Genomic DNA, 13,269 nt, shown 5'->3' on the forward strand with positions numbered 1-13,269 from the left:
ACCTTTTGAATTGCCTCATATTTATCTACTCATTTCATCAGATAAACACTGGAGCAATGACAGAAGGGTGACAGAGTTTGTTCCTTTATGATTTACAGATAATCCCAAGATGCGGTGATGTATCTCATAACCCTGGTAGGGAATCTTAGCATGGTGGTATTAATGCAGATGAATTCTCGCCTTCACTCCTGGGTGTACTTTTTTGTCAGTAACTTATCCCTTGTGGACACCTGTTGTTCCTCAACTATTACTCCCAAGATGTTGGTGAACTTCTTAGTGGAGAAAAAAGCTATTTCCTTCTCTGGCTGTATTACATCGTTTGTTTTCCTGTGTAGCTGTGCAACTTCAGAGTGCTTCCTTTTTGTGGCAACGTCATACAACCATTATGTAGCACTAAATAACCCACTGCTTTATAGAATGGCCATATCCAGCAGACTGTATCAAGATGGTAATCAGTTCGTGTATCATTGGATGCCTCCATGTCATGCTGCATATGAGTAGTATTTTTAATTGAGATTATCTTTCTGTGGCTCCTCGGACTCAATGGTCTCTTCAGGGATATCTGACACGTCCATCAACTAATTATTTTTAGCTTCGGTGGCCCGATTCAGGTCTTCACTATTTCTAGCATCCTTGTCTCTTACATTTACATCCTCCCCACCACCCTGAGAATGAAATCAGCAGAGAGGAGATGGAAAGCTTTCTCCACCCATGCATCAGACCTGCTCTCTGTTTCGCTCTTTGTGTACATACAACTGAGTTCCAGCTACTCACTGGATTGTGACCTGGCGGGATTTTATACGATCCTAATCCCTGTTGAACCCTTTCAGTTACTGCCTGAGAAACAGGTGAAAGAGGCCATGAGAAAAGTGAGAGAGAAATATTTTTCCAATGAAAGAAGACAGGTTTTTTAAAAAATTATTCATTAAATTCCCCATAAAATTATCCATAAAGTAATGAAATAGTTAAAAAATAAGGTAGTCTCTAGTTAAAATATTCAGCACTTATCTATTTCGCAAGAGGACCCAGGCTTTCAGAACATTCCTGATACTGGAAACATTTAATCTGTCCATCGGAAACTCTGTTTTAAAGGAGCAAAATGAGTGATTATTTGGAAACGATGCTTTCATGGCACTCGTGTGAAAATGATGCTAAAACCCCCAAGTAGGTAAAAAAAGCCTAGTTTCCCTTTACAATACCAAGGTTAAAAAGAACTTCAATTATTTTAGGCAACAACATTTTGTTCTTCCAAATGCTCAGGAGACAGAGTGACAATCCTGAGACTGAAAGCCCTCTTTTTAATGCACAGAAATGTTCCAGAGCAGGAAGTGACTGTGCAGACATCCATGTGTATGAATCATCTTCAGGGTGAACAATTTGTGAGGGAAGGGGGGTTAGTAGGAGGGTAATGCAGTCTTCACATTGATTCAGTCCTTGACGTCTGTGCTCACAGAACCAATTAATGATAGCAACAATGCAGACATATCCATTGGGAACTGGGCTGAAAGCACCAACCCATGTAATATATACTGTTAAAAGGGCATCAGACTTTAGTGACTATAAGCCTGAGCTGGTGAGGCTAGTTTCTTCTTGGTAAGCATGAGGAATATGTAGGAAAATTAAGACTAGATGGGAGAGAGACTTGGATGAAACCGTATACAAGAGATGAATGGGGAGTAACATCCTGAATAGATATTTGAGCAAATAAGAACACTCTACAGGACAAAATGCCCACTTTAAAAAATGTTAATAGAAAATACTACATGTGGCACATGAGCAGCTGCATTAAACTAGAAATTTAGATTTATAAAATGTGGGGCTGCAATAGCTGCTTTCTGATGTGGGGATAGCAAGTAATGCGGGGGTACTTGAGATGGGTACCCCCGCATAGTGAGTAATCCAGAACTTTCTTGATCCGGTGACAGGACTTTTCGAACCCAGGCTGCAGGTCTGGTGTTTGCATTTGTCACAAGTGCACCAGATTAGTTCAGCAGATATGTAGCTGGATAAAGGTTAAGGTGTTGCCTTGACTAGAGGGTGACTATAAAGGGAGCATGATGCCACACAAGGTAAGAGCAGGATACCATGAGCAAGAGACTAACTGAAAGAACTTGACGCATGCATGTTCATCCCCCAGCAAGTACCAAATCAGAGGCTTTCTAAAATTATTATTAAATATTTGCATTATAGTGGTGCCATGAGATCCTAATGAGGATTGGATCTCCATTATGCTAGACACTGTATAAACACATCAAAAGATATGGTCTGAAATTGGAATTTATTAGCCTACTGGTGAGAGTGATCAGGCTTTTATTAGAGGGTTTTTTCAAGTGGTTTGTAATGACATTTTTTTTTATGATAACCCATATAGGTTCCAGCATGGGGTGGTAGGTGGCAACTAGGGATGTGGTGTGTAAAACTCGTAGTGAAGAAAATGGGAGCTGCACAGCCAACTGACCGTATGATCCGATTCCATATGTTTGCTCTGTTAAGACAAGAGATTGCCTGTTAGGGAGTTGTTGCTTGTATAGGATTGAAGTAATTATTCAGTGAATGATGTTATCAAGGTATTGTTGGCAACATTTTGAAAAGGAAAAGTCACTTTTGACCTTCTCTGTGACTCTCTAAAAATACCTTTCATGAAGGTGAGCTCACTGAAATCTGAACCTTTGCTCTTCATTGTTGCTGACTGTTTTAACCTGCTGCCTCCTGTGTGCAGTTGCCTGATAGCACAGCTGCAGCATCAGAGGGGCTGGACTATTATGTTGCTGGGAGGATCAGAGGAAGCAACCAAGAATCTAGAACCTCCAACTGAGACAGTCAATGAAAGTCAGAGAAAATGAGGTGCTAATTTTATCCAGCCTTAATTCCACAAAAATGCTTAATAATCACTACATCCCTCTGGGTTTATTAATATCTTAAACTATCATGACCTTTTTCAAAGAATGTTAGTTCTCCAAATTTACAAGTTTTACTTTCACTGTTTAGGCATATATATTGCTCATTGTATGTATAATAAATAGACTTATGCTCTGATACATATTGATTGGTCTTTGACCTTGCTGCTGAACACAAGTGAAGGACTGAAGTCTCTCATGGGTTCCATTCTTGGGGTACAATATTAAGTGTAAACACACATCCAGATATTTTCAACCTCATTCTCAAAATAAGTGTTTTCTAAACCTCCAACACTCCTTTTCTCTCACCATAGGTGGAAACAATGAAGTCTTATGCTTTTCTGACTTTGCTGCCATTACATTTGTTTTTAAGTTGTACAAGTTAAGCAATGCTGTTAACATTGAAGGGAGAGTTTGCAGTACTGCCAACCTCAAGCATTCAAATATCACTAGTCAGACCCCAAAACATCATGAGATTGTTTGGTTTAAAAACTAGATTTAGAAAACCAAACAGGTAGGTTAGGATTAAAATTCAAAATGATCTGGACAAACTGGAGAAATGGTCTGAAGAAAATAGGAAGACATTCAATAAGGACAAATGCAAAGTACTCCATTTACAAAGGAACAATCAGTTGCACACATACAAAATGGAAAATGACTGCCTATGAAGGAGTACTGCGGAAAGGGATCTGATGATCATAGTGGATAACAAGCTAAATATGAGTCAACAGTGTAACACTGCTGCAAAAAACCCAAACATTCTGGGATGAATTAGCAGGAGTGTTGTAAGCAAAACAGGAGAAGTAATTCTTCTGCTCTTTGCGCTGATTAGGCCTCAAATGGAGTATTGTGTCCAGTTCTGGGTGCCACATTTCAGGAAAGATGTGGACAAATTGGAAAGGGTCCAGAGAAAAGCAACAAAAATTATAACAGTCTAGAAAACATGACCTCTAAGGCAGGGGCGTAGCCAGGTTCTAACGTCAGGGGGAGCGAACACACAAAAAAAGGCGCAACTGACATATCAAATTACTAATTACATACTTTTAAATTTGTTATACATATTTATTTTGTACTTAAAATAAAAACACAAAAATGATATCGTTTTATAAGTATGTGTGTTATTTTGCATTTAAAAAAGCGCCGACAAAAGGGCGAAGACAAAATGTTTAAAAAAATGTGGGCCTCTTGGCTCTTGCAAGGGATTCACAAGACTGACTAATGCTGTAGTGGTAAGTGTTACAAGTGTACAGACGACGTTTCTACCACATTTGATTATGTGGTGGAAGCTACTGCCCGATACCAGGGGCTTTCCTCCCCCCACGCACCATACCCACCACAACACCAGATTTGCTGTGTCACAAGCCCAAGGCTGGGTCCAAGCGGGGGGGGGGGGAGGAGGGGGAAGGAGCGCCCCACACACACACTCCGCAAACATCTCTGCCAGCTCGGGAGAGGCACCAGAGCTAAGCACTGCAAAGCTGGCCCAGCCCCTGCAGCCCCCACTCCCTGGCCTGTGCACACACTGTAGCAAAGGGATCAGCTGAGACCAGCTGGGGTGTGTGTGGGGGGGCGACACCACCAGGGGTCCGTCTCTGCAAAGCCCCAGCCTCAAATTGCAACCTCCTGGCAGGTGAGTGCTGTAAGGGGAAAGCCTCCAAAGTGGGGCAGGCAGCCTCTGAGGCGGGGGGCAAACTGGGAGCTTACCCCCCATGTGAAAAAAAAGACTCCGTATTGTCTGGAGCCACCCGATTTCCACCTTTTTTAAATTAAAAGCTGCAAAGGAGAAGCAGATTGCTCGCGCCAGACTCTCCCCTTCCCTGCGCGGCGCGGCGTGCAGCTGGAGTCTGGGCACAGCAGACCCAGGGGTGGGCTGGGGATGACCAGCCGCTGACTTGATCCTTTGGGCTTTGCCCCTGTTCTCAGCTCAGCGCCCGGATCAGCTCCAAGCTCCCAAGCGCCCTGGCTCGCAAAGGCAGCAGTACCCCGCCCTTAATGCAATCCCAATGCTGCCTCCCCAAGGGACCTGAACCCCCAGGATCCCAATGAAAAGGGCTGGGGGTGGGGCTGATTTGCTTTTGAAAGGCAAATTCTGCACAAAAAAAGCAAGTCCCACTGATGTGTCACTGAATGAAGGAGAAGCCTGGAGCACTAGCTCTGCACTTGGGCACACCTGGAGTGCCAGTGATCAGGCTTGCTGGTCTGGCCCTCAGCCCCCATGCTCAGCTCACGCTGCCTCACACTCCTCAGGCCGGGGTCACCACTCTGACAGAGGCAGGGGCAGCGCAGCATCTCGCTGTGAGGAGGCCATTGCTCGCACGCACCCAGTGGGACAGCCCCTCTCATCTCTCCTGAGGGGGCTGCTCTGCAATCTGTGGCCCCTGGAAGCAAGCAGCACACAGGAGCAAGGGGGGGGCACAGTCGCCTGCATGAGAGAGACAATCAGACAGAGGTGGGCAGGGTCTGTTGGGGGTTCGCATGGGGGAGGCGGGGGAAAGGGGGTGGGGGGCTGCACTGGGAGACTCTCCAATGCAGCACCTAGCCACGCTGACTCTATGCATCAGGAGGCCACTCGGGAAAAGGAGGCAGCAAGAGAGAGAGGCCGAGGAGGAGGTGCCCTTCCCCTCCCAGCTGGGTCTGCGAGTCCCTGATCTCGCAGAGTCTCAGCACTGCAGGCACCCAGCCCCCAGGTACTGGGCTGCAGTGCAAGCTAGAGGGGCTGATACAGAGAAGTCAGGACCAGTCAGAGCATTTCCCATGTCATCATGAAAACTCACTCCTGGAAAGTTAGGTGAGGTAATATGGGGGGTGGGGGCGAGGGTAATATATATCAAGGTGGGTGAGGTAATATGTTTTATTGGACCAGCTTCTGTTGGTGAGAGAGAAGCTTTTAAGCTTTCACAGAACTCTTCTTCAGGAAGAAGAAAGAACTCTGAAAACTCCAAAGCTTGTCTCTCTTTCTCACCAACAAAAGTTGCTCCCATAAAAGATATTACCTCACCCACCTTGTGGCTCTAATTTCCTGGGAACAACATGATCACTAGCCCTTCCCTTAGGAGACAATTCAGGTTTCCCTCTCCTAACTCCCCCCCAACATGGTGCCTGGACTTGTGTTTGCCAGAGCACATGGACTAAACACATACAACAGGAGATAGTTCCAGCCTTCCCTGGGAGACAATTCCATCCACCCCCCAAGGCAGAGATTGCACTGCTAGGAAGGTTTCCCCTGATAGCCTCAGTTCCCCTCTCCTACCCCCCTCACCCCATCCCTTCCCCACTGCCTCTTCCCTTCCACCCCCCGCCCCCAAGAGGCAGTCACCCAGATGCCAGGTAGGGGGACTAAGCGCACTACATGGACATGGCCACTGTCTCTGAGGACATGGTAGGCGTCTCTGCCTGGGCAGGGAGGGCAAGCAGGGGGGGCACCACACCCCGCAGGAGACCAGGAGATGCCCCCTCCCGCCCATCATGCCCGTCTTGGTCCAGCTGCCCGGCAGGGGCTGGTACTCTCAGTCTCTCTGTGCTGCAGGGGATGTTTTTGGAGATGCCTCTGGCTGAGCCCCCTGCCAGATGCAGAGAGCTGGGGGGCAGCTGGAGGCCACCCCATACAGATGGCCACCCCGCCAGCAGCCAGATCTCAGCACAGCCACCTGGAACGGGGTTTCAGTTCCCCCCCCCAGCCACCCTCACCACAAGACCCCCTTTGAAATACACTTACCAGCTGGCTGCTACTGGCTGCCTTTAGTTGGGTGAGAGGTTAGGAGCTGCAGAGCCAGAGAAAGCACGCCTGCCACAAGAAGCAGGTAGGAGAAGGAGGTGGGGCTGCACCGCACTGGTGGGGTCGCTCAGCTCAGCCCAGCCCCTGCTCCAGGAGCAGAGTTCCCCTCACTTATTGGCTGGTGGCCAAAAGCCAGATAAACAGCAGTCCCCTAGCTATCCTACTGCCACAGCCCTGGCCAAACAGCTGATGGCTCGCGGCCCCCATGAGCCCCATAAACAGTTGGCTGGTGGGTGGGTGCCCCGTCCCCTATGGCTGGAGAAGCATGCCCAGGGGTGGCATGTTTGTAGAAATTTTGGTGGTGCCCAGAACACGACCCCACCCAAACTCCGGCCCCCACCTGCCCAAGGCTCTGGGAGGGAGTTTGGGTGAGGGAGGAGATCTGGGGTGCAGGCCCTAGGCTGGGGCAGGGAAGGGGGGGCCCTGTGCTGCTGGAGGATCCTGCTGGAAAATGAAAGGGTCTGAGGGGGAAGGGCAGGCTCAGAGTCAGTCTGCCCTGGAAGTGGAGATGGTGGGCACTAGGACCCTGCGGCAGCAGTTGCTGCCGGGAGGCAACATGAAGCTGCACACCAAAGAGACAGGGACACTCTGATCCCCGGCCGTGAAAGGTGAGCGGGGGGACGGGGGCAGCAAGTCGGGGCCAGGGGACACTCGGGGAAGGCGGCCCCAAGTATTGCTGGAGCTGGGCCCCCACCTCTCCTCCTCCCAGGAGCGGCCAGCTTGCTGGAGCTCAGCTCTTCCCACTCCCCTCCCTGCTGCCGATCAGCTGGGAGACTGCTGATCAGCGGCAGGGAGGGGCGGGACTATGCACCACGCTGGGGGAAGAAGCTTGGCTGCTGCCGGCAGAGCCTGCCTTGCTGCAGGAGCCCAGCGCCGGCAGTGCCAAGCTTCAGAGAGGAGCGTGGGCCCCGCTGGCGCCATTGGCACCATGTTAACCCCTAATGCGCCACTTTTTGACAACATGCTTAGTGGGGTAGTGGCCGCTACCCCTGCTCCCCCCTAGCTACGCTACAGCTCTGAGGGAAGATTTTAAAAATTGGGAAAGAGAAGCCTGATAGGAGACATGATCACAGTTTTCAAGTACATAAAAGGTCGTAACAAGGAGGAGGGAGAAAAATTGTTCTTCTTAACCTGTGAGGATAGGACAAGAAACAATGGGCTTAAAATGCAGCAAGGGAGGTTTAGGTTGGACATTAGGAAAAACTTCCTAACTATCAGGGTGGTTAAGCATTGGAATAAATTGCCTGGGGAGATTGTGGAATCTCCATCATTGGAGATTTTTAAGAGCAGGTTAGACAAACACCTGTCAGGGATGGTCTGGATAATACTTAGTCCTGCCATGAGTGCAGGGGACTGGACTAGATGACCTCTCGAGGTCCCTTCCAGTCCTACAATTCTATGATTTTTTTTTCTTTGCCTTCTGGTTTTTGAGCCTTTAAAGAATACTTAGGTCATGTTTTCATGTTTCTCTACAACCATGAGGCTAGAAATTTACCTTTTCTTTAAAAATTAAAGCTGAGATTTTTCCTATAATCAAATGCCTCCAGGATCTGGGGCTTCGAAAAACAGTAACATCTCAAGACTCATGATAAAATAACAAGTGCTGGCACCACTGCACTTGTACTAAAGGAAAATACACTGCTTTGTCCTGCCTGTAACCGAAAGGAGACTTCAGAAGGTTTGAATAATCTTCAGATAAACATCCAAACTTTCGACTGCTTATTCAACCCAAACTTCTCCCCTTCTTGAGGTTCACCCTCCCCACATTTAAAGCAACAGAGTCCTGTGGCACCTTATAGACTAACAGACATATTAGTCTATAAGGTGCCACAGGACTCTGTCACTTTTTATGGATCCAGACTAACATGGCTACCCCTCTGATACTTGACCCCACATTTAAAATTAACAATAACTTAAATCCTTGGATGTCAAATTGAATATTTAACCTTCAGATATGTAAGAAGCCCTTTAGAAAATAACTACTGTTTAATAGGAAGTTCTGAAAAATGACATTTAGGGCTTGTCTACATTACCCGCTGGATTGACAGGCAGCGATCGATCCAGCAGGAATCGATTTATTGCGTCTTGCAGTCAACTCACCGCAATGAAGAACCGTGGTGAGCAGATCTAAGTACGTCAACTTCAGCTACATTATTCACGTAGCTGAAGTTGCGTAACTGAGGGCTGGTCCACACTAAGCCCCCAGTTCGAACTAAGATATGCAACTTCAGCTACGTGAATAATGTAGCTGAAGTCGAAGTATCTTAGTTCGAACTTAAAGGTACTTACCGCGGGTCCACATGCAGCAGGCAGGCTCCCCCATCAACTCCGCCTACTCCTCTCGCGGAGCAGGATTACCGGCGTCGACGGCAAGCACTTCCGGGATCGATTTATCGCGTCTAGACAAGACACGATAAATTGATCCCAGAAGATCAATTGCTTGCTGCCGAACCAGCGGGTAAGTATAGACGTACCCTTAGATCGATCCCCCTTCCTCCTCAGTGTAGACCAGATCTTAGAAACATTGCTATATTTATCTTTTACAGTATATTCTTTTCTAGGGATTGTTAGGGCTAAGTGAAGCTGCAATGGCAAAAGCAACTTAAAAAACACCTCTTTTCTATTTTTCTTAAAAATTAGGAGACCTACAGTGGTGACTTATAAAGTTCCCCCATTGAGGACAAGGCATATTAATCTATATACAGTATATTCAAGTTAAGAGGAGGAAACAATAGTATCATACTGGTATATATGTTTCAAAGAGGTCTATTTGTACATTTTGTACCCAATTAATTGGTTGTATGCCCTATGCTAAGGTTTTTAACGTATCCCCAAGAGATGGTGGACCAGGAAGGGTCAGAAAGTTTCACTAATATGCCACTTGAAGAAAAGCCTTGGATGTTTTTTTTTTAAATAAGGATTTAAAACTGGCTGGGGGGAATAATGGAGTGTGAAGAGGAAGTTTGTCTTAAAGCATTTTTTAAAAAAGACTTAAGAATATGTATATCAAACATTAGCTTATAATTTGAAATGGCACAAGATATTCATCTCCAGAAACAGGGGCTCATACTAGAAACACCATGTGCTCTAGCCCCTGGTGCAAGCAGTCACAACACATCACCTCAGTGCTCTAAAATCTTTGCTTCCATCATCAGGGGTTCATGTATAAATAGGTTAACAATGGCATCAAAATAATAGAAGAGAAGGCTTTATAGCAGAATTTATTTTAAATATGCTGTATGGGTTCTTTAGTCCAAAACTAAACAAAAACTTTGTTCTGTTAAATCTCTTATTACAAAAATACGCTATTCTAAGGTAATAGAATAAAACAGCAGCATTTCTATTGTAAGCTGTTGGACTTAGAAAAATTGTTCTAGAATACCTTGTTTTATATTTTTTAAATAAGGCAAAATATAGACTCCATTCCCCAGTCTTTATATGAGCAAAACTTCCATGGTATTCAAGAGGCTTTTCCATGATCCCCAATCACCACAATATCTCAGCACTTCAGTAAATCTAATGAATTTATTCCCTGCAAGGTAGACAAGTACTATTCTGATTTCACAGCTGGGGAACCAATGAACACAAATTAACAGGGAAAGCATCAAAGAGGTTACTCTTTGCCTGCTCTTTGAAGCTTTGGGCATTCAAAAGAAGGGGGTATTTTCAAAATAGATTGCGGGCAGCCCATGTTTTTTGGAAATATGCTCTGATTTCTTACTGCCCAAGGTGTCTGGGTGCCCAGGCGGAGCTGAGTGTCCCACAGTGGAATACATTTACCTAAAAAATTGGACAATGGGGAAAATGCATTTCTTTATCCCCCCCACTCTCAGACACTCATTCTTTCCTGCCACCAGCTAAAAGGTTCCTGCACCACAGGTTACTTTCTCACTTCCCTTATTAAAAAAAAATAAAATAAAATAAAAAAGACATCACTTACTTTAGCTTCCTTTCATCTCTCCTCATACACTGTCATCTTGGATCAGCTCCCATAATGTGCCGCAATAGCTTTCAGAAAGCATACCAACAGCTTTCAGAAAGCATCCTCCTCCCTTCCCCCTACAGACTTCATGACTCTCGCCATATTACTCTGCCTTCCACAAAACCCTAGTGTCTCCTCCAAGACCTCTCTGTAGACTCTCCTCCCTGGAAATTCCAGTCTGTTCTCTACCAACCCCCCTCTCACTTTCTCCTTTCCCAAACTCATCTCATTCTCTGTTGCCTCTAAATCCCCCATTTTGTCTCTAAAGATCCCCAGTCCCCCCTCCCCAAGTCCACTCCACTGCCATCTCTTTTCCCTCTCCCCAAATTCCCCAGCCTCTCTTTCCTCTCCTCCAAGGCACCTCCCTCTCCATTTTGACCTCTATTCTCTTCACTTTCTTCTATTGCCCTTGCACTCATCCCCACGGTGCTCCTCCTTCCTCCCAAATCCCTCCACTCCCTCCTCCCCAAACCTATCTCATTCCTCTTCACCCTCCCCTTGCATCCTCAATTTCTTCTACTTCTCTCAATAATCCCTCTCCTCAAATCCTCTAGTCTCTGCTCCCTCATCCCAAATCTCCCTCCAGCCCCTGGCCCCCCATCTCCCTTGGCACCTATTTACTACTCCTTGATTCACTCCCTCTGGAATCCCCTTTCTCCCTTATTGCTGATGTCCCCCATTTCCTCCAATGTTACCCTTTTCCTCTGTCATGCCCCTTCAAGGTCAACAATCTGCCTAGCCTGGTGTCCCCATTACTCCTGTCCTCCAAATATTCCCAGCAAGTGTCCTGGGCATCAGTGCTAACTCCCTGTCACCCTACCCTGTAGGTCTATTCGCTTATCCCAGCCCCCACCCTAGCTCCCTTAGAATTCCCCCTCCCACTCTCCTCTGGAGCCCTTAATTCCCTCTCACTCTCCCCGAGTCCCCCTGGCATCCACCCTACTTCCCTCAAGCCCACCTGCATTTCCCTCGCTTTTGGCAGCCAACTTCTTCCTTGCTGGTCTCCCTCTGCCACTCCTCACTCTGCAGATGTTATTTTCCATGATCTGTCAACCCCTGATGTCTGCCTTTAAAGAGAAAATGGGAGAAGAGGAGGGAGTCACTGCTTCTCTATGCGTTAGCCAGGAGTTGCCCAGCCTCTGGCCTTCTGCAGAGCAGGAAGGGGAAGGGCCCATGCAAGAAAGGAGTCACAGCTGTGGCCTCCTGCCTGTCCAGCAGATAGACAGAGAAGCCCCTACTGGCAGGGGGACTAGCTGCAGCTATATCCTGCCTATTGAGCCGAACTAAACAGGAGAGTGATGGTGGCGAGAAAGGGGGTGTGCTGAGCATGGTTACACAAAGCAGTCTCAGATTCTTTTTTCCTCAGCTTTGCCTTCTCTCTTTCCTCCCCTCCACAGAGGGACAAAAATGGGGAGTGGGAAGAAGACAAAGTCATACGCACCCCCTCCTCCCACCTGAAAGTCAGAGGAGTTGCCCCTTATGACAACACCCACGGAGATCAGCCTTGGAATTTTCAAAACTCCGGTCCCCCAGTCAGCCAGCGTTGGTCTCCCTAATTCTAAGCATCGCAGCTTCCAAATCCAAAAGGAATTAAGATACTTCAATAATCCCTGCATATGATGGATACCTGTTGCCTACTAGCAGAGCAGAAATACTTTATCAGCACCTGAACCGGTAGAAAAGCTTCAGAAGTACATGGAGAATATCAAGGACGTTATTTGCTATGCAACAAAAGGGGCAGTTGCTCCCCCACCCCGAATTTTCATAGGTCATATGCTCTTATTCCTTCCACTCTATGTGCCCTGTCCCCACGATATAATATGATCATATATAGTGTTCTATATGCTGACTCAACTTTGCCCTCCACACCCCTTCCCCCAAATTTTTCTGAAATGACACCTGTGGAGGAAGTGTCCTTACATGACCAATGGGTACAGAGTGGGTGTTTCCATGTGAGACTCTGGGTTTGTCTGTGGAGCTATGAGGGCTAGACAGCACAGTGGCTCAATACCACAGAGGAGTCCAAGTCTTGCTATCTTTGAAAATAAAATGTCTTTCATGGTATTCAAAGGAGAACAGGTTATGATGACAAACCAGACAGCATACATACCTTGCAACAGAGCAAGGAAAGGATTTTGCTCACTTGCTAGGAGCTTAACTGCAAAGGAGCAAAATCAGGAAAAATGAATGGTAGCGATTTAAAAATAATAATCAGTGTTTTCACAGTAATGGTCTAATAACACCTCTGCGACTTACCTCTCTGTGATTAGGAGTTGCTAATCACAGTGCTGGTCAATGAATACCCTGAGTATAGGTGTAAGCAAAAGGTGGGGGTAAGATGGGATGGAAGGATCTGAATGCCCAGCAGTGGGCAGGAATATTAATTCAAATTTCCTGGTTGCTCAGAGCTGGACAGAAGTACCTACTAGCGCTATACTAGCACATGCAAACAGACAATTTACATATGCTAATGAGGCATGGACATCCTCGTGGTGAACAGTGTAAAGACAGGCTATTTTCAGACAATAATAGAGAGTGTCCAAACATGCAAGATGGTGGTAGCAGTAGCTTCTGGTGCAGGCACAGGTAAGAAGGAAATGGCAAAGAAAATAAGG

The sequence above is a fragment of the Trachemys scripta genome, chromosome 1, assembly GCF_013100865.1.
Source record: "Trachemys scripta elegans isolate TJP31775 chromosome 1, CAS_Tse_1.0, whole genome shotgun sequence".
Taxonomy (NCBI): domain Eukaryota; kingdom Metazoa; phylum Chordata; order Testudines; family Emydidae; genus Trachemys; species Trachemys scripta.